A 20,724-nucleotide genomic window follows, 5' to 3' on the forward strand; every position below is an offset into this window, starting at 1 on the left:
TCTGATAAATGGACTTAGTTTTTTTTTACATTTAACAAAAGATACAGTCTGGGGTTAAAGTTTGTTACAAATCAAATACTTTGTCAAGCCTTCGAAGAGTTTTATGAAACTTTTGATGATTAACAGATAATGTCTGAAGCACACTTTTGAAAATATATTTTCATTTTCAGTATTTTTCTGATAAATGGACTTCTTTTCAGTAAACATTTAACTGACAGCCTGGGATTAATTTTTTTTGACATAAGTTTGTTAACCTTCATGAATTGTTATGAAACTGGAACAGAAGCTACTCTTCAAGACCAAGAAATAGCATCTAAAGAGAAAGTTTGAATCTTTTTTAACATTCTGTATTTTACTGAAAAAAGGAATCACTTTTTAAGTCAAAATTACACTTTTACACTGACAGCAGCAATCGTAGGCGACACACAGGGTTCCGCGGAACCTCTTACAAATATGGTAGTACTATAAGCAGTAGCTCAATTACATTTGGTTTATGGAATGTTTGTAAGGTGTACATGTCTGTCTGGCAGATATCATCTGTCCTTGAATTCATTTTCATTGTTCATGATTGGTCAATATCAAATTTTTATGGTTTGGTCTGTTTCTTGTTTTCTATAAACAAAAGGGTAAACTATATCTGGTGTATGTAATGATTGTATGATGTACATGTCTGTCTGTTTTTGTTTATTTGAGCTTGACCTCATTTATATGGATCATTGATAATGTTTAGTGATGCTTGTAATAAAACTTAATCTTTATGAGTATCAACATAAAATCAATCAAGGTTAATAATGCAGGCGAGACATTTCAGCGTGTGCACTCTTACTATTAACTCCTTTTTATGAACTTCGGTATTTCTTGTAAATGAAAATAACATTTTTAAATTTCGTATTCCCATCCAGACCCTCTTATATTACCGTAATTCTATATATATATATATATATATATATATGTACCTTTGATCTAGCAAGGACAACAACTCCAATCAGATATAAAAACACTGTTGACTTCTTTTTACTATTTATTTTTATCATAACAATCTGGGACTAATACACATTCAATTTGGTCTAATTTACAGTACATTTTTTATTTACACATTATACAGTTATTTTATATTCGATTAATATAATCTACTAAAATATTCCGTAACTCGGAGAGTTTATAATAGTTCATAAATTATTCACTACATACTGGCTTTTATGGCTTCGTAAGAAACAAGTAAAGATTTGAATGTTAAAACGATATCCTTAATTATGACGTAATCACATGAATATCTGGATCTTCTGTCCATAATCGGCATTTGGATAGATATGATATCACGTGATTGATATTTTTTTATGACAGCACCTGATTGGTCGATGGCCATATGAACATGACAGAGAACATCGTACAGTTTGTTTTCAATGTCAATTATATCCGTTGAAAAAGCGCCGTGGTCGTGATTTTTTTCATTGATTTTAATCTGCTCCAGGAAAATTGCAGCTGTTGATAACTGTGTGTACGATTCCAAGAGTGTAACCGTTATCTGTAAAAGAATATAGATTTAAAAAAACTGCAGTTTACACGACAAAGAGACTTACAATTAATATAAAAAGGAGACATTCTATATAATTGATAGCGTTTTGAAGAGTGTTGTTAAACTTTTCGTCGTTTGTTTTGTTTGATATGGGTTCAATCTTTTTATACATGTTACTCTTAATATAGAAATGAGAAATTTTACATACTTTAAAGGTATAGAAAAATAAAAACCAATTTTTATATTTAACAAATTACTGATAACTGTTGATATGCAACATGATAGTTCGTGAAGCCTTTCAATAAAACATCTTCTGCCATTTATATACATAGATCTACACCCGAGAATGTTATACATCTTGTTTAAATTGAAAAATAAAAGTACAAATCTGTATTCGGATAATGAACTTTACAAATGGTATTTTTAAACTCAAAGTAAGAATTTGACAAAATATCGTTACTATTATCTAACTGAAATTAGAAGTCACAGTTTCAATTGCAAATGAACACAAGGAAACAAAACTTACATTTTCAATAGCCAATGAAACGTTCTTTTCTTGAACATCTTCAACTCGGAAACCATCCAAATGCATTTTATCTAACCGACTTCTAATGGCTTTAATGATGATTCTCTCATTTGCCTAGCAAGATAGAAGAAAAAAAAACAACATTTTAATGCTTGTAGTTTACAATCAATGGTATTCTAAGGAAAACACAAACGTGCTTGCATTTTTCAAAATTCAGATGAACTGTAAAAAAAAAGGTGACTATATACATTGCAACTAGCTGAAATATACTATATAAACACAATATTGAAAGTAACAACTCTTCAATCGCTGTCCCTATTTTAAGGGTAACTAAAACGCCTTCAACTATGAGTTGCTACTCATACCCCACAGCGAGACCAAGACGCCCCCTACTGCCAACATTACTGTAGCGCTCTTTGATATACATCGCTATAAGATATTGACCATATATCTTTTCTTTTTTTTTCTGTTGTTTTCGGGGAGGGAGGGGCCTGTTTTATTTTTAAACACTTTGCTTGAATATTTATGTGTTGAAGTGTGAATATTTAAAATTATTCACACTAGTCCTAAAGAAGTTGTCAAGCGCACTCACAAGCAAGCAGTAATAATCTGGCTAGTATCATGTTTTGAGACATTTTTTAACACCTTCTGTATTGACTTTCTGTGAGTTTGTAAATGACGGTCTGGATGGGGTTCACAGAATTAAAAATTGTGGACCAAGTGTACAGAAAAAATGGTAAAAAATAAAGAATAGAGAATAATAGGCTAAAAAATAAATAAAAGATGATAATAGCGTGCTTAGATATAAAGAAAAGAGAATAACGGGAAGAATAAATAAGATATAGAGAAAAATAACATAAATAATTAAAGAATAAAGAAATGATGACCACACCATACAGACTCTTGTAAATGCTTTTTATAGTGTGTATTACAGTTAAATAGGAAATATCAAATAAACACTGATCTTATAAAACCGTCATGGACTAAAATAGGAAGAATAAACAATAGTTACAATATGAGAAGGAAATCCTCAATTACATTAAGTAAATGAATTTAAAAAATCAATAACGTAGTGAATCCAAAATCTTAAGCTCTTTTTACAAAGTTTGAACTTTGAGTTACCCTGTCATGTTGTAAAGCAATACAATTTCCAGCACATTTGTATAATATATGTTTACTAAAAAGTATCATACAAATAATGAGCCGGACTACGTCTTTTTTAACAGGTAACATCTGACTCTTATTAAAGAAAATAACAGATAATAATACATACGTATTTATTTCTTAGATTGCTTGCTATGTCGTCTGCTTCACGAAGTATAATGATCAGATCAGATATTATTTCAGACTGTGGAGGTAGAGGCGGACGTAACGTAGAAGATCCACAAGGATGTTTCCATCTTTCATTTCCTGCTGGGAAACAATCGATGTTAATCATCGAGGAAACAATAGCTGAAATATGAAGATTTATTATATAATTAGTATCAAATACAAGTTAATTTTATGTACAATACAATCAATGGCAATCGTTTGTATCAATCATCCGTGATGATACTGATGGAAGACATTCAAAAATTCATAGAGAGCAGAGATTATGCCTTAAATGTAACATATTAGAAAAGGAAAAATATTTTTCATTAGATTATGAATTAACTAGGGAACTGAGAAACAACTTTTTGATAATATGGAAATACACTTTTCTGTCAAAGATTTGTCTGGTGAAGAAAAGGTGATTTTTATACTCAATCCAACAACACCATCACAAGTAAATAGATTGGAGTCCTACATTAAAAGGTCATTAGAATTGAGGACAGGGGATTCTGGACTATTTACTATTTATTATTAAACGATTGTATATATATATATATGTGTGAGTTTCAGTTATATTGTATACATATTTTGTATTTGTCACAAACTTATTGTTTAAAGTTTATCAGGCACTAAACATTTGAATTTGATATAAGTCACGGTTATAGCGGCATTATCAACCCCCTACAGTAAAAAAACCCATCTGTTTTGCTTATATAGATAGAGAATATCATATGGCTTTTTCAATATCACATCCTTATCAACCCGAGACACCAATATAATCCCAAGAGCTCTGCTCGACGGATTATATTGGCTGAGGGTTGATACGGTGTGTGATATTGAAAAAGCCATTTCATATACACTTTATTATATACCTCAAGTAGATGTTTTTTATGTGACATGACGTTATACAGAATAGGGGTTTGATAAAGCCTATGCAACAGTGACTGATATCGATGACGTGGCGTCATACAGATTAAATGTGTGGTGTGATAAAGCCTTTGCAACCGTGACTGATATCGATATTATCACGGATGGCTGATACAGCACGATTGCCGTTGACCGTATTACATATACAATTTATCTGTATTTACTACTAAGTATATAATAAGAAGGTATATGATATGACTTAGCCCTCAACAAATAGCATATATCCCTCAATCAGACAGCTCTCGGGATTATAGTGGTGTTTCGGCTTTATACGGATGTGATATTGAAAAAGCCATATAATGTTCTCTATAGAAACAATAGAGATCAAATGTTTGAACACAGTTAATAGTGATACAAATACGAAAGCCTAAGTTGCTATGTTTTTTGACATTTGTAGTAAGATATTAAAACGTAATATTTTTAAACAATATTGACAAGTTTAGATTTCCGAGAAATTCCGAAGTCGTGTTATGGGTCTTGGTCTTTACTCTAACCTACAAGTTGTCAATTATGTCATCTCTGTCTTAAGCACTTAAGCAACGAAAACAGTTATTTGTGTTTTTTTTTCCCTAAATTATGTAATAGCACTAAAATTCATGTTGCATCTATCCTCAGGAAATGTTGAGGGTTAGATCCCCTTATTTCTGTTTTCTTTAGTTTTAGGACATTTGTCTGTATTCTTAATACCCTTAATATTTATTAAATTTCTTTTATATTTTAGTAACCAATTTTTCTCTAATCTTTAGTTATTTTTTGGTAATTATTCTCTTCTATTCATACTCTCCTTTAGGTTCGTTTATTTCTTATACTTGTCTCGATCTTAAAGCCGGGTTCCTCCAGAACACGCGTCATGTCATTGTGCACGGAAATCGTTTTTATATGCTTTTTCAATAATGAATAGATACATACCAAAAACCGCTAAAATTCTAAACTGAAGGTGCATTATTGTTTTTTTTTTTCTTTTTATTATTGTAAAACTTTGAAGCAATTGAAAAAAATTATAACGAACTCGTAATATATAATCATACCAGAAAACTTTCACTGATGAAAAATTAAAAGGGACTTAAATAAGATCAGATACAACTAACTAGGAACTTATCTTAACAAATCATCTCTTGGTGTAGCCGTAAACAACAATACATTTGACGGAAGATCATTTTGACGTCATCCTCATCACATAAAATCTTAACACAATAAAAGAAGAAATTTATAATCGGACATCCTTTCGGAAATGTACTTTACTTTGTCATTGTGGTCAATATCCTATTTGATAATAGTATGTATTAGTTATATGAGTCCTGTTTCCCACTTATGTAATAGCTATATGCGATTGCATCACTATCGTTTAATAGTTTTACGTTAGTCAGAGTAACCAGTGGCAGACTCAAAAGGGAGGGGGTGCGTAGAAGGCGTACAGAAAAAAAAAAATTTTTTTTTTGCTTAAAATCGTCCAAATTTATTTTTGTCACGCTACGCTCAGTGCTATTTTTACCATTTTTGACAATCATGTCATTTCCTTTGTCCCTGGATCCGCCCATGGTAATCAAGGTTTCAAGGAATTTTGCTCGCCTCGAGTGCTGGAGGTTATTGTTTCAATTCTCGTCCGGGTGAATGATAAAACTTGAAAATTAGTATTTGCTGCTATCCTACTACACACGCGGCATTTATGAGTAAGGTTAAATACTGGTCGGCTCGAAATCAGAATAATGTATCCGGGTAGGGTAAAATGTCTTTCTGTGGATTGCTACTCTGTAAAGTAGCAGTGTGTCGGTATCGTACAAAGCAAGATTCATATTTATATCACATTATTGCGAAAGAAATGAAACTTTTTCACAGAATCACTTTCTCTTGGTCAAGGTATTGAAACATTTGTCAATTCTTTTGTCCCATTGAATAAATACAATTATAGCTATTGTTTTCTGTGTAGTTTATTCGCTGTGACCTTTTGATTTATTCTAAGAGAAATCCATGACTCATTGATTAATTAACCTGAAGAAAAAAATATCATCTAAGTAGATGAAAATACACGTATCATCTCACAAAACTGCATGTGGTGTTGTATTTATTCAATATCAATAATATTTTTTTAAATCTGTTCAATATAAACACTGATAGCTTTTTTCTATAAAAATGATCAGATGACTTCTTATAGGCGTTATTTCGCTTAAGGCTAAATGACGATTTTTAAACAGCTGGTTTTTTTTTTTTTTTGCAGTTATCTTAAAAACTATATAACATAAATAGAAACTGTTAATCACAAAATGATAAGCATATCAAGATTTAACTAAACGATTGGTCAATTTACTCCTAAAGGAGTAATTGCCCTTAGATAACGATTTTTATTTTAACCCATTGTTATAGTCTTTGTCAATCATCTCGAAAACTATAAAAGATACAAAGAAACTGTAAACAGCCAAACTGATCAGTCAAAAAAGGATCTGCAAATAAGTCAGCATAACCAAAATTGTCAATCGACTCTTTATAGGACTTATTACCCTTACACCTCTCGTGACGAATTTTTGGGGGATGGTATCATTGGCAATGATGTATAAGAAAACTATAATGCTATATTAGAGAAATGCAAACAGCAACAATTATATCAGCACGCAAGTCAATATATTTGAAATTGTCACAGTTTTTGTGTTTGGCAATAACCTTGAACAAGTTTTTTTAACCCTCCCCTATTAGGAGTTATGGCCTCATAATTTGCTAAAACTTGAATTTTACTCAAGGTATGAAGGGAAATAATCACCATGTATGTTTCAAGTATACGTTTATACTCCACTTTACTGAAGGCTTTGTTGGGATTTGTCTACCAATTCATTTGTTTGTTAGTCCCGCAAATTTTGTGTAGACTTATTTTTGGTAGACCAGAACATTAACCACACACCGTCACTTTTTATCAGCAACTACTAAACTAAATACTTGATTTCAAAGGAACTCTCATTTTTTTATTTTTTTTACATCTAAAAGCATTCACCTATCTTATTTTGAGATCTGAATACTTAGTAATTTTCTAGATTTCCTTCAGCAAAACATAGACTTTTCTGCATTTAACAAATTTGCAAATGCAAAATTCTCCTACAGTGTGCATAAAAATGCATCAAGCTTACATGATTGCAGTTGTGTTTGATTATTCTGTACAGGTATTGTATGAGGGTCTTGATGGGGTTTACAGCATAGAAATTAATGGGCAAAAAGTGCAGAGTATAAAAAATAGAGAAGAATAGGCTTAAAAAATAAAGAATAGAGAAAAATAGGCCACATAAATAAAGAATAGGGAATAATAGGGCACGCACTGAAATATAAAAGAATAGAGAATAATTTTGGGGGGAAAGGGGGGGGGACGGAGGGGTGATTGAAAATAGAGAAAAATGGACTCAAAAATAAAAAAATACAGAAATGAAGGACCCCTTATTCAGACCCTCTTGATGAATCTTTAGAACGAAAGGTATTTTTAAACGTTCATCAAAAAACAAAGATTAATTGAATTAGGTCTTTTGTTCATGTTTTTACAGAAAAAATCTGTAAAAAAGAGCTGTCCAAAAGCCAGGAAGAGGAATACCATTTTCAATGTGTGAAGATCATAGTTTATTATGGTGTGAAGCAAAATGGATATAATTGGAAAACAATTTAAGGATCGTTAACTTTTTCTAAAGAGAGAACAAGTGAAGATTTGAGAAACAGATGGACAACACTTCACAGAAAACATATGAAATTGTTAAGATGTTGTCACCGTTATACATTTTATGTTCGCCAATGTAAACTGTTGAATTGAGAATTTTGTCCTCATGAGAATACGATTGCATTATATGAGGAGGGTGTTCCATAGTTCAGCCACAAAGCCGGAATCTTTTATTTTAAACTGTCAAGTTGAAGGACATACCGGAAGTCACAACATCAAACAAACCTGTATCAAACATCAAACGTTTTGCTTGATTAACTGCATTCAATTTAATTCGTTCCTGGAATTTTCAGTGAATTGATCAACAAAATGTGAGATTATAAAAAAAATGCTATTTGTATCTACATTTAGCAACCATTAGAAATGTGTATGATAAAAAAATGATAGTACTGAAATTGTGACTGTTGTGCAGAAACAGGGAGGCTGAACTGTTGCAAAAGAAACTTCAAAATTGGATTTTTTTTAATTTGGTAAAAAAATAAAACTTATGTTATTATGCTCATTAAAAAAAAAATTAATCAGTTAACAAGATTGTGTACTTTGCATCTGTGATTGTTGATTAGTGTCATCTACATTATTTATGAATCTGTTCTTAGAGGTTTTGTTAAACCATATTGTATGGTGGCCGAATGCGGCCATTTCGCCTTTTCGAGTTTTTGCGTTTTCACCTTTCACTTTGCAAACGCAAAATCGAGAAATCGAGAAATCGAAAAATCGGGAAATCGAGAAATCGAGAAATCAAGAAAGCGAAATCGAGAAATCGAGAAAGCGAAATCGAGAAATCGGGAAATCGAAAAAGCGAAGAAGCGAAATCGAGGAATCGGGAAAACAAGAAATCGGAAAATCGAGAAATCGGGAAGTCGAGAAATCGGGAAATCTGGAAATCGAGAAATCGAGAAATCGAGAAAGCGAAAACGCGAAATCTATTTCCCGTTTTCGCGTTTTCGCCTTCGCGTTTTCTCTGTTTCGCTTTCTTGATTTCTCGATTTCTCGATTTCTCGATTTCCCGATTTCCAGGTTTCTCGATTTCCCGAGTTTCCGATTTCTCAATTTCCCGATTTCCCGATTTCTTGATTTCTCGATTTACCGATTTCACGATTTCTCGATTTTCCGATTTCTCGATTTCGCGTGAAAGTGAAAGGAGAAAACGCAAAAACGGATGCGGCCATTTCGCCTTTTCGCGTTTTTGCGTTTTCTCGATTTCGCGTGAAAGTGAAAGGAGAAAACGCGAAAACGCGAAATGGCTGCATCCGGCCACCATAATATTGTGATATTGTTATGCTATTATAGATTACCTTTATTCTTCAAGATTAAACTTTTGAATTTGAATTTTAAGTGAGTTATGTGCTGTCTCACGTCTGTTTGTCAGCTTAGAATGTTTTTGTTCTTCAAATCAAAATGGCTGCCAGGTTTATTGATTGATTGGTGTTTAACGCCACTTTTAACACTATCGTGCTATTTCGTGGCGATCATTTCTTATTGGTGGAGGAAGCCGGAGTGCTACCCGACACCATGTAAAGCAGTACTTATACAAAACAATCTAAATTTTTCAATAGATTCATTTCTTTTATGTCATGCTGTAAGCTCATTTTAACACCGGTAGGCATAATATTTGTTCAATATTTTACTCCTTTAATACCAACAGTTGATGTAAAAGGGTCATTAGCTTGACTCAAATTCTCATATTTGATTTATAACATAATAAAACATATATCCAAATCATAAAAAGTCTTAGAGAAACAATTCACGATGCAGGGGATAATATGTATCAGCATTTCGTGTGTATTTTAGTCTAGACGCCATTTAATGAGTATTTTCATGATTTTAGAATGATGAGAAAATCAAGTTAAAATTAATTCATTTACTTAACTGTTTTAATTTTTAAAATAAATGTATGATCTAATAAACCATGTAGGTGAACTCCGAAGACTGCCAATGGTCATATAACCCGATATTAACATAAATATAGATATAAATAGAAAGAGAACTGTGGCAATTCGATTTTTCTAGGTCTGTTTGATTTCATATTATAGGTTAACAAATATGTCAATCATAGTTTTTACCTGTATAAGAATGAGTTTTTGTAAAATCAAATCCGTCAACCAAATGGTTTACCCTTGTTTCACTTACAATGTTGACATTCTTTTCCTTTTAATATCTGAACATGCCTAGTTTATGCGTAACCCATCTCTAGCAAAGAGGTTAAATTGAAGTTCACATGAATACAGATTCAATGAGGCCAAATTATTGACTTGCAAGTGAATAAATCATCAGCAATGTTTCTTAGCTTATTTTAACAAAATTGAACCAAACTGGCTGCTAAAAGCGAATTATTATTTTAACTTTAATTAATGATTGAACAGAAAAAAAATCATATTTTTTTTTGTATCTTGCTTAATTAAAAATAATGATAAATTTTATTATTTCATATCGGTTAAGAATTAGCTTCTCTTATTGGATAACAAGGAGCCACATGACATTCTCTATTCTTTAGTAAAAAAAATTCCATCGGTCTTTAACAGAAAAAAAAACGGACCAGAAAACCGGTCGTTAACGGACTTTTACATGTTAATGACCAGTGGGGCGTGGTTTCTCTGTTTAGAGTGATGTCCCTTTAATAAAACGCAATCGCGATTCAGACGTTTGGGACATGGCTGAACTGGAAGGCACGTCTGCTACAGACAACTCAAATGATCGTTTTGCCGTACTTTCCGATGCTGATAGAGACAAACTACTCAGCAACAAGAATTATAGAATTATAGAAAACTTTGTTTTGTATTCATAAACTGAAAAATTGCACTTAATTTAAATGGTGGCAGTGACCTATATTTATCACTATGACTGGTCTTCACTCTTTCCTATGATATCGTACAATAAGTTCAGTTTGCTTTGAACAATTTGAATTTATTAGATTTTTTTAAAAACATGGTTCCTCAATGAAATAAACATAATAGTCATTGAAGAACTGGTCATTATCGTGATACATGGACTGCACGTAGGACAGTGGTATTGACTGCGACAGCGATAATGACCTCGCCTAAGGCTCAGTCATTATCGCTATCTTAGTCAATACCACTGTCTCGTGTGGGCAGTCCATATATCACGATAATGACCAGTTCTTCAATAACTATTATATAAATGCCTACCTGTGTTAAAATGAGCATAGGTACAAATGTATTAAAAGATGTGGGGTATATGTCAACGAGATGGCAACCAAATGATAAAAATAACAAAAAGACATCGTTTTGGCAACAAGCTTTTTTCAGATCTCAACCCTCCCACTAATTCATCTTGATCAGTATATTAAAAATTATACAATAAAAAACAAACAATAATCAAAGTACTGAAGTACTGTCTACTCGGATGACCTCAAGATCTGTTGGTTGAGGAATAAATGATAGGGATTTTTGTGATAATTAACTTATATGCATCATCTGACTATCATTATAATCTGGATTGCTGCTTTTTATCATATCAATGTATGTATAACAGTGGTGTAGCAGATCATCTTTATAACCTGATAGGCAAATGTTTATTCATTGATTGCCGACATTATATTCTTATGATCGTGCATTGTGTATGGTATGAGCATAGCGGGCACCCTCCTGCAATAACTCGTCGTATTTTCCAATGAGCTGGTGTTGTGCAGGCAACCATATTTCTATACTTTATCAGCTAGATGTTTTAGTCTTCTGAATATTTTAGTACTAAATATACATGACATAGATTTGTGTACTATGTAAGTTATTTGGAAAAATGGTTTGTTTAAAAGCTTTGATCTACTATGTATGTTCATTTTTAGGTTTTTTATCTCACGATCTTTATGACATTTACCTATTGTGGTCCTATATCCAAAAATATGAATACATTGTTAGATTCAGCATACCCCAAGAACCCCACTATTCAATTTTTGATGAAATCAAATAAAGTTTAATTTTGGACCCTTTGGACCTCAATGTGGACCAATTTGATAACGGGCCCCTAAATATACGACTAGATTCAGCATATCAAAGAACCCCATATATTTAATTTTTGTTGATATCAAACAAAGTCTATTTTTGGAACCTGATTTTGACCAACTTGAAAACTGGGCACAAAATCAAAAATCTAAATACATGTTTAGATTTAGCATATCAAAGAACCCAAAGAATTCAATTTTGGTTAAACACCAACTAAGTTTAATTTAGGACCATTCGGACCTTAATTTGGACCAATTTGAAAACGGGGCCCAAAAATAAAAAAAATCTATATACACTGTTAGATTCGGCATATCAAAAAACCCCAATTACTCAACTTTTTGCTGAAATGAAACAACGTTCAATGTAGACCCTTCGGACCTCAATGTGGACCATTTTGAAAATGGGGCCCAAAACCAAACATATAAATATACTGTTTGATTCAACATATTAAAGAACCCAAAGAATTCAAAACTTTGAATTAAACACCAGTATAATTGGCCAAGAAATAAGCAATTTATAAAAAGTATTAGAAAAGTATTGTTTTTGACCCCTTTTTTCCTAAACAGTAAGGGCCATAACGCCCAAAATTAATCCCAACTTTCCTTTTTTGGTATGGAACCTTTTGGTACATTTTTCATAGAGATCCATAGACTCAAGTTATTGTCCGGAAACCAGAAAAATCCTTGTTTTTGGCTCCTAATTCGGTTTGTGCCATAACCCCCAAAATCTATTCCAACCTTCCTCGTGAGGTATGGAACCTTGTGGTACAATTTCACACAAGATCCACACACTTATACACAAGTTATTGTCCTAAAACAAGAAAATGCTTGTCTTTAGCCCATAATTCCTAAACAGTTAGGACAATAACCCCCAAAATCAGTCCCAGCATTCCTTTTGTGGTATGGATCTGTTTGCGGTACAATTTCATAGAGATGCATACACTTATAGTCAAGTTATTGTCTGGAAACCAAATGTCTAGCTTCGGACGACGACGACAATGTCATACCATTATCATGATTCTATGACTACAAAAAGTTTGCAGTTTTTTTTTTTAAATGTCTCTGAACCATGAAAATAACGTCAAGGACAATGAACATATGACAGAGGGAAACTTTGTAACATAAAGTATTGGTATACTGTATGAAGCATCAAAATCTTCTACTCGTGGAAATATAAAGCTGTATGCAAATAGTTTACGCTGTCACTGGATTGTAATCTCATGATTAGCATTGCATGCAAGACAAAAAATTAAGTCCCCAAATTATGACACAAATCAATATTTAACATCGGGAATCAATTTTGATAAGCATATCATAACTTAGATATCAAATTTTGGGGAAATTTTAGCCAAAGAAATGTTTTCTCCAAATTTGTGATTTTTTTTTACAAATATCAAGTTTTCTACCACCATTTTTCCCCAAATTTTACAATACACAAGAGCCCTTCCTTTTATATTATTGCATATTAATTTTTTGAATCGGTTGAGGCAATCTTGACTTATCGTATGACATAGAAGTGTTGACAGACTGATGAACAGAGAGATTCCTTTAAAGGGCACATGTCAACAACTGGGCCCTAATAATCAACAATATGTTTTTTAATTTTGGTTCATTTATATGTTTCGGAGTTTAGTGTGACGTCCATTTTCGCTGAACTAGTACACATTTTTGTTTAGGGGCCAGCTAAAGCCCACCTCTAGGTGCGGGATTTTCTCGCTGTGTTGAAGACCCATTGGTGGCCTTGGGCTGTTTTCTGCTCTTTGGTCGGGTTGTTGTCTCTTTGACACATTGCCCGTTTCCATTCTCAATTTTATTAACTGTCACAAAAAATATAAAATGAATTTATGACAAAATATGTTGTAAAGAAGCACAAAACCCCCTTTTTGGGCAGCAATAAACTCAGTAAATAGATATGAAAGTTTAATTCTTAAATTCACACCATTTTGGGGAAATAATAGAACACATGTCAGCTGGATCTTTTCTACAAAATAACATTTGATCCCAGTCTGTTTAAAGTTCACACTTTGACAAAATCCATCAATATATCTGCAAATAACAATGGCACAAAATCTAGCATCTCAAGTTGTATTGTCAAACTTCATTTTACTTCTTTGACATCTCTCATTACATCATGGTAGTTGTAAACCATCGATTAACTAGTTTATACATTTTCCTGAAAGAAACAGCACAGAACATATCATTTTCTAAGTAAATGTGGCTGCATTTAAAAAATAATGCATACATTCATGTGGCATCGAAGAAAATTCCAAGTCCAGTTTATATACATCATGATACATCTCTTGTTTTCATATTTCAAAGTATTTTCTAATATTTTTAATTTAGCAATCTAAAAACAATCTCTTAATGCTGACTTGTGAATATGCAAGTTTTGCCCACTGAGGATACATTGTAATTTGTACATTTGGCAGAGCTAAATGTATAATATGATATTTCATATATATATAAAATATTATATAAATATATAAATATAAAACATTATTCCAAAATATTAAAAAGTATTCATCTTTAAAATCATATTAAAGTTGAAGTTGCTTTTAAGGATCACACTGACTATTTATTTTATAGTGGACAAAAGTACATGCAAATTTATTTACAACTTTTATACAGCTTGCCATATTGTATAAACACATGTTCTTTTTTGAAGTAATCTGAGACTACAATGTATCTTACCCTCCGGATGTTTGTTGGAGATTTTTGTCATTGGGTTGCTGTCTCATTGACAAATACCCACATCTCTTTTTATTCTTACTGTGAAAATTTTTGTATTACATGTAGTAGGTGTTACTGAACCTCAGTTTTTCAAAGCATGACTACAAATTTATGTTTATAAATATAATAAATCTATTATGAAATTTTTACTCTATATAGATATAGTAACAATATTGCAATTTCAAATGATTAAACTAATGAAACATTGGCTGTAGTCCAAATATAAAATTCAATAAAAAAAAATCCCATAAACTAAGGCACAAATGTACATGTACATAAATTTTTACCTGACCTCGACCCCATTTCATGGATCAGTGTTGAATGTTAAAGTTACGTGATTAGGTCCGTTTCTTCTAATAATTTAAGCAGTAGGTCAACTATGTTTAGTGTATGGAATGATTGTAAGGTGTACATGTCACTGACAGTCTGGCAGGTTTCATCAGATCTTGACCTCATTTTCACTGTTCATTGGTCAATGTTAAGTTTTGTGTTTTGGACTGTTTTTCTAATACTATAAGCAGTAGGTATAATAATTACATTTGGTTTATGGAATGTTTGTAAGGTGTACATGTCTGTCTGGCAGGTCTCATCTGTCCTTGGACTCATTTTCATGGTTCATGATAGGTCTATATCAATTTTTTATGGTTTGGTCTGTTTCTTGTATTCTATAAACAATAGGTCAACTTATATCTGGTGTATGTAATGATTGTAGGGTGTACATGTCTGTCTGTTTTTGTTTATTTGAGCTTAACCTCATTCATATGGATCATTGATAATGTTTAGTGATGCTTGTAATAAAACTTAATCTTTAGGAGTATCAACATAAAATCAATCAAGGTTAATAATGCAGGCGAGACATTTTAGCGGGTGCACTCTTGTTATTATCTCATTTTTATGAACTTCGGTATTTCTTGTAAATGAAAATAACACTATTTAAATTTCGTATCCACATCCAGACCCTCTTATATTACCGTAATTCTATATATATATATGTGTAACTTTGATCTAGCAAGGACAAAAACTCCAATCAGATCTAAAAACACTGCTGACTTCTTTTTACTATTTATTTTTATCATTACAATCTGGGACTAATACATATTGGTCTAATTTACAGTACATTTTTTATTTACACATTATACAGTTATTTTACATTCGATTAATATAATCTACTAAAATATTCCGTAACTCGGAGAGTTTATAATAGTTCATAAATTATTCACTACATACTGGCTTTTATGGTTTCGTAAGAAACAAGTAAAGATTTGAATGTTAAAACGATATCCTTGATTATGATGTAATCACATGAATATCTGTATCTTCTGTCCATAATCGGCAATTTGATAGACATGATATCACGTGATTGATATTTTTCTATGACAGCACCTGATTGGTCGATGGCCATATGAACATGACAGAGAACATCGTACAGTTTGTTTTCAATGTCAATTATATCCGTTGAAAAAGCGCCGTGGTCGTGATTTTTTTCATTGTTTTTAATCTGCTCTAGGAAAATTGCAGCTGTTGATAACTGTGTGTACGATTCCAAAAGTGTAAAGGTTACCTGTAAAAGAATATAGATTTCAAAAAAACTGCAGTTTACACGACAAAGAGACTTATAATTAATATAAAAAGGAGACATTCTATATAATTGATAGCGTTTTGAAGACTGTTGTTAAACTTTTCGTCGTTTTTTTTTGTGTTTGATATGAGTTCAATCTTTTTATACATACTACTCTTAATATAGAAATGAGAAATTTTACATACTTTAAAGGTATAGAAAAATAAAAACCAATTTTTATATTTAACAAATTACTGATAACTGTTGATATGCAACATGATAGTTCGTGAAGCCTTTCAATAAAACATCTTCTGCCATTTATATACATAGATCTACACCCGAATGTGTTATACATCTTGTTTAAATTGAAAAATAAAAGTACAAATCTGTATTCGGATAATGAACTTTACAAATGGTATTTTTAAACTCAAAGTAAGAATTTGACAAAAAATCGTTACTATTATCTAACTGAAATTAGAAGTCACAGTTTCAATTGCAAATTAAACCAAGGAAACAAAACTTACATTTTCAATAGCCAATGAAACGTTCTTTTCTTGAACATCTTCAACTCGGAAACCATCCAAATGCACTTTATCTAACCGACTTCTAATGGCTTTAATGATGATTCTTTCATTTGCCTAGCAAGATAGAAGAAGAAACAAAATCAACATTTTAATGCTTGTAATTTACAATCAATAGTGTTCTAAGGAAAACACAAACGTGCTTGCATTTTTCAGAATTCAGATGAACTGTAAAAAAAGGTAACAACTCTTCAATCGCTGTCCCTATTTTAGGGTAACTGAAACGCCTTCCTTCAACTATGAGTTGCTGCTCATACCCCACAGCGAGACCAAGACGCCCCCTAATGCCAACATTACTGTAGCGCTCTTTGATATACATCGCTATAAGACATTGACCATATATCTTATCTTTTTTTTCTGTTGTTTTCGGGGAGGGAGGGGCTTGTTTTATTTTTAAACACTTTGCTTGAATATTTATGTCTTGAAGTGTACTATTTAAAATTATTCACACTAGTCCTAAAGATGTTTCAAGCGCACTCACAAGCAAGCAGTAATAATCTGGCTAGTATCATATTTTGAGACATTTTGTAACACCTTCTGTATTGACTTTCTGTGAGTTTGTAAATGACGGTCTGGATGGGGTTCACAGAATTCAAAATTGTGGACCAAGTGTACAGAAAAATGGTAAAAAATAAAGAATAGAGAATAATAGGCCAAAAAATAAATAAAAGATGATAATAGCGTGCTTAGATATAAAGAAAAGAGAATAATGGGGAAAATAAATAAAATTTGGAAAGAAATAAGATAAATAATTAAAGAATAAAGGAACGAAGACCACACCATAGAGACGTACCCTTGTAAATGCTTTTTATTTTGTATTACACTTAAATAGGAAATATCAAATAAACACTGATCTTATAAAACCGTCATGGACTAAAATAGGAAGAATAAACAATAGTTACAATATGAGAAGGAAATCCTCAATTACATTAAGTAAATGAATTTGAAAAATCAATAACCTAGTGAATCCAAAATCTTAAGCTCTTTTTACCAAATTTGAACTTTGAGTTACCCTATTATGCTGTAAAGCAATACAATTTTCAGCGCATTAGTATAATATGTTTATTTAAAAGTGTCATACAAATAATGACAACGTCTTTTTTCACATCTGACTCTTATTAAAGAAATTAACAAATAATACTACATACAGATCTATTTCTCAGAAAACTGAGAAAATAACAAATAATACTACATACGTATTCATTTCTCAGATTGCTTGCTATGTCGTCTGCTTCGCGAAGTCTGATGATCAGATCAGATATTATTTCAGACTGTGGAGGTAGAGGCGGACGTAAGGTAGAAGATCCACAAGGATGTTTCCATCTTTCATTTCCTGCTGGGAAACAATCGATGTTAATCATCGAGGAAACAAAAGCTGAAATATGAAGATTTATTATATACTTAGTATCATATACAAGTTAATTTTATGTGCAATACAATCAATGGCAATAGTTTTGTATCAGTCATCCGTGATGATATTGATGGACGACATTCAAATATTCCTAGAGAGCAGATATGTAACATATTAGAAAAGGAAAAACATTTTTCATTAGATTATGAATTAACTAGGGAACTTAGAAACAACTTTTTTGATAATTTGGAAATAGACTTTTCTGTGAAAGATGTGTCTGATGAAGAAAAGGTGATTTTTATACTCAATCCAACAACACCATCACAAGTAAATGAATTGGGGTCCTACATTAAAAAGTCATTAGAACTGATGACAGGGGACTCTGGACTATTTACTGTTATTAAATGATTGTGTATATATATGTGTGTGTGATTTCAGTTATATTGTATACTAAGTACCTAATTTGTATTTGTCACACACTTAAAGTGTATAACAATGTATAAGGCAATAAACGTTTGAATTTTAATTTGAATTTGAAGTCACGGTCATAGCTGCATTATCAAACACCTACAGAAAAAAAACCCAACTGTTTTGAGTATATAAGAAGGAATATGATATGACTTTTTTCAATATCACACACCGTATTAACCCTCAACCAATAGTATATATACTTCGAACAGACGGATCTGGGGGCACTATTGGTGTTTCGGCTTTATACGGGTGTGCTATTAAAAATGCCACATAATGTTCTCTATAGAAACAATAGAGATAAAATATATGAACACAGTTGATAGTGATAAAACTATGAAAGCCTAAGTTGCTATGTTTTTCGACGTTCGTAGCAAGATATTTAAAACGTAATATGACAAGTTTTGATTTCCGAGAAATTCCGAAGTCATGTTATAGGTCTTGGTCTTTTTTACTCTAGCCTTCAAGTTGTCAATTATGTCATCTCTGTTTGAAGCCTTGAAGGTTTTTTTCCCCTCTGAATTATGTAATGACACTAAAGTTCATGTTGTGTCTTTCGTCAGGAAAAGTTGAGGGTCTAGATCCCCTTATTTCTGTTTTCTTTGTCTTTTAGGACATTTTTCTGTATTTTTAGTACCCTTAATATTTATTATCTTTCTTTTATATTTTAGCAACCCATTTTTCTCTAATCTTTAGTTTTTTTTTTGTTGTTATTACTCTTTTCTATTCAATAAACCCCATCCATACTCTTCTTTAGGTTCGTTTATTTCCTAAATTAGTCTTGATCTAAAAGCTGGGTTTCTCCAGAACACGCGTCATGTCATTGTGCACGGGGATCGGTTTTATATGCTTTTTCAATAATACATAAATACATACCAAAAACCCCTAAAATTCTAAACTGAAGGTGCATTATTGTTTTTTCTTTTTATTATTGTTTTATAGCTTTAAAGTAATTGAAAAAAAATATAACGAACTCGTAATATATAATCATACCAGAAAACTTTCATTGATGAAGAAAATAAAAAAGGGACTTAAATTAAGAAATTTCTAAGATACAACTGACTAGGAACTTACTGTAACAAATCATATCTGGTTGTAGCCGTAAACAACAATACATTTTGACGGAAGATCATTTTGACGTCATTATCATCAAATGAAATCTTAAAACAATAAAAGAAGAAATTTATAATCAGACATCCTTTCGGAAATATACTTTACTTTGTCATTGCGGTCAATATCCTATTTGATAATAGTATGTATTAGTTATATGAGTCCTGTTTCCCACTTATGTAATAGCTATATGCGATTGCATCACTATAGGATAATAGTTTTACGTTAGTCAGAGTAACCAGTGGCGGACTCAAAGGGGGGGGGGGGGGGGGGGTTAAGGGAGGCGTTGGCGAGTACGTAGAAGGCGTACAGAAAAAAATATCTTTTTTGTACTTAAAATCGTCCAAATTTATTTTTGTCACGCTACGCTCAGTGCTATTTTTACCATTTTTGACAATCATGTCATTTCCTTTGTCCCTCGATCCGCCCAGGGTAATCGTCTTTGAGGTTTCAAGGAATCTTGCTCGCCTCGAGTGCTGGAGGTTATTGTTTCAATTCTCGTCCTGGTGAATGATAAAACTTGAAAATTGGTATTTGCTGCTATCCTACTAAACACGCGGCATTTATGAGTAAGGTTAAATACTGGTCGGCTCGAAATCAGAATAATGTATCCGGGTAGGGTAAAATGTCTTTCTGCGGATTGCTACTCTGTAAAGTAGCAGTGTGTCGGTATCGTACAAAGCAAGGTTCATATCCATATCACATTATTGCGAAAGAAATGAAACTTTTTCACAGAATCACTTTCTCTTGGTCAAGTTATTTAAACATTTGTCAATTCTTTTGTCCCATTGAATAAATACAATTATAGCTATTGTTTTCTGTGTAGTTTATTCGCTGTGACCTTTAATTTATTCTAAGAGAAATCCATCACTCATTGATTAATTAACCTGAAGAAAAAAATATCATCTAAGTAGATGAAAATACACGTATCATTTCACAAAACTGCATGTGGTGTTGTATTTATTCAATATCAATAATATGTTTTAAATCTGTTCAATATAAA

The 20,724-nt window shown here is 32.0% G+C and overlaps 1 long non-coding RNA gene across 2 annotated transcripts in view; it reads right to left on the minus strand.

Moving 5' to 3' along the window:
• Positions 1-1,062: 1,062 nt before the first annotated feature.
• The window catches only part of LOC127718165 (uncharacterized), a 32,249-nt gene continuing 12,587 nt past the window's right edge, over positions 1,063-20,724 (minus strand). Inside the window, exons 1-3 of one of the 2 annotated variants that reach the window (XR_007989600.1) lie at positions 3,316-3,354; positions 2,043-2,156; positions 1,063-1,525 (exon numbers count right to left, since the gene is read on the minus strand). This is a non-coding gene — a long non-coding RNA (uncharacterized LOC127718165). Of the gene's footprint in view, positions 1,526-2,042; positions 2,157-3,315; positions 3,355-20,724 lie in introns of those variants that run through there. The other variant, XR_007989601.1, reaches the window with a different exon arrangement.

The sequence above is a fragment of the Mytilus californianus genome, unplaced genomic scaffold (genome assembly GCF_021869535.1).
Source record: "Mytilus californianus isolate M0D057914Y unplaced genomic scaffold, xbMytCali1.0.p SCAF_10, whole genome shotgun sequence".
NCBI lineage: Eukaryota > Metazoa > Mollusca > Bivalvia > Mytilida > Mytilidae > Mytilus > Mytilus californianus.